General features: G+C 42.4%; 1 protein-coding gene across 10 annotated transcripts in view; it reads left to right on the forward strand.

The window, feature by feature from the left end:
• Window positions 1–2014, forward strand: part of LOC133577958 (calcium/calmodulin-dependent protein kinase type II subunit gamma-like) — a 197705-nt gene extending 195691 nt beyond the window's left edge. For all 10 annotated transcript variants that reach the window (XM_061932144.2, XM_061932148.2, XM_061932150.2 and 7 more), the window contains one exon: window positions 236–2014. The gene's annotated coding sequence lies outside the window, so the exon portion shown is untranslated. The remainder of the gene's footprint in view (window positions 1–235) is intronic.
• Window positions 2015–2500: the final 486 nt, after the last annotated feature.

The raw sequence follows: 2500 nt of genomic DNA on the forward strand, positions 1-2500 counted from the left end.
GTGTGTGTATATATATATATATATATATATATATATATATATATATATATATATGCTGTTAAAAAACTAGCTGCGGTCCACAAATGTCCCCCTGGTCTCACTTTGGACACCCCTGGATGAAATAGTGAAATACTATACTAATTTGCTTTGTGCTAAGCTAATATGTGCATGTTAGCTTAGCACACTTGACTAGCATGGAGCTAATTTGTCTCCCCCGTCTTCTCCCCCCCCCCAGTGGTCCTGAGCCTCCGCCCTGCCGGAGGCGTTTTGGGGGGCAGTTTTTTTCGGCAAGTGTGTTTCGGGGGGGCTCGTCCCCCTGCGTGGACGGGCTCGTGCCAGGAGCCCGGCCGGGCCAGATCGCATCCCTCTCCACGATACCAACCAATCCTGTCTCTCCTTTGACCCGCCGGGGGTTTCGGCCGAGCACAAGACGTCGTCGCCGCCGCCGCCGCCCCTCCCCCCACCCACGTGGGGACGATGCATGCATCTTGGCGCCTGCCTGATTGTGGAGGGCGCGTCTTTGCCCTCTGGCCCTCCCCACCCCCCCACCCACCCCTCGGCAGCCATCTTTCTCGCGGCCCGCGCGAAGGCGAGACGTCCTGGGGGGAGGAGCTGATTTCCAGTTGTGACAGTTTATGTGTAAATTACGACTCGATGTTCCAGAAAAAACCACCGAAACCCAAGCAAGCATTTATAGTCTTCATCCTATAAGGGAGGAGCACGTGAAGTTAGCCGACGCCTTCTTTTTTTTTTTGGTCCTTTTGTTTTTTCGGAGGCATGTGACCTGGAAGGGGGGGGGGCAAACACGCTTTGAGGGGGGCTGGAACTTGATATGGAAAACATGAAGCACCAAAGTGTAGAACTTTAGGCTTTTTATGTGTTTTTGTTTCGTGTGCTCGTCCCCCCCCCCCCCCCCCCCCCCCCCCCCCCCCCGCAGCTTGGTGTAACGTCGTCACGCGTGGCGAGGACCGGGGGCGGGGTTTAAAGTTGCGTGTTCTCTTGTGTTTTTCGCGTCCCGTGACGAGCTTTTTCTCTTTTTTTTTTTCCCCCTTATTGATATTTAAAGCTACTTTTTAACAGTTTTTAGAGAAAAAAAAAAGGGGGGGGGATTATATTGTGTAAGCTTTTTCCCCCGCGCACGTCCTGTCTTGTGTGTATGCAGCAGGGGGCGGCAGAGGGCCCGCGGTTGGCCCCGGGTGGCGTTTGCATGTCGGCCCCGCCTCCTCCTCCTCCTCGTCCTTGTTTTTTGTCTTCTTTCCCCTCCTTTGTTGCTTTTCTGCCAGCGCCTACTTGGTTCCCCATACAGTGTGTGTGTGTGTGTGTGTGTGTGTGTGTGTGTGTGTATAGATGTACCTGTATGTCCCGCCCACCTCTCCACTGGCCCCGCCCACCTCAAGAGAGAAACTGTTCTCGGAGGCCTCTTTTTAAACGCGCCATATCACACACGCACGCCTGGTGCTGTGTTCAAAAACATATCCGCACCACCGGCCGCCCCACAACGTTGTGCGAGCCGTCGACCTCGCCCACCTTTCAGTCCTCTCCGCCGTCGCCGCATTTATTTGTACGGAGCCCCTAAGGACATGGGGGTATTTTTTTTAAATTATTATTATTATTTTATTTTATTTTTTTGACATGTATCTCGTGCGAACGAGAAACTTTTTATAAAGTTATAAAAAAAATAAAAACAATTTTTTTTTTAGACATGTATTTCGTGCACACGAGAAACTTTTTATAAAGTTACAAAAAAATAAAAACAATTTTTTTTTTAGACATGTATTTCGCGCGAACGAGAAACTTTTTATAAAGTTATAAAAAAATATATATATTTTTTTTTAGACATGTATCTCATGTGCAGGAGAAACTTTCTCGTGCGCTTTCTCGATGCATGTCTAAAAAAATATTATTTTTTTTTATCACTTTATAAAAAGTTTATTGAGCGCACTAGATTCATGTCTAAAAAAAAAATGTTTTATTTTTTTTTATCACTTTATAAAAATTTATTGAGTGCACGAGATACATGTCTAAAAAAAAAAATTTTTTTTTTTCTCTTTATAAAAAGTTATTGAGCGCACGAGATTCATGTCTAAAAAAAAATTTTTTTTTTTTTTTTTTTATCGATTTATAAAAATTTATTGAGCGCACGAGATACATGTCTAAAAAAAAAAATTTTTTTTTTTATCACTATAAAAATTTATTGGCGCACGAGATACATGTCCAAAAAAAAAAAAAAATATTTTTTTTATCACTATAAAAATTTATTGCGCGCACGAGATATATATATATACATGTCTAAAAAATTTTTTTTTTTTTTTTCACTTTATAAAAAGTTTATTGAGCGCACGAGATTCATGTCTAAAAAAAAAAATTGTTTTTTTTTTATCACTTTATACAAATCTATTGAGCGCACGAGATACACGTCTAAAAAAAAAAATTTTTTTTTTTTATCACTATAAAAATTTATTGAGCGCACGAGATACATGTCTAAAAAAAAAAAATGTTT

This window comes from Nerophis lumbriciformis, linkage group LG39 (genome assembly GCF_033978685.3).
Source record: "Nerophis lumbriciformis linkage group LG39, RoL_Nlum_v2.1, whole genome shotgun sequence".
Lineage (NCBI taxonomy): Eukaryota > Metazoa > Chordata > Actinopteri > Syngnathiformes > Syngnathidae > Nerophis > Nerophis lumbriciformis.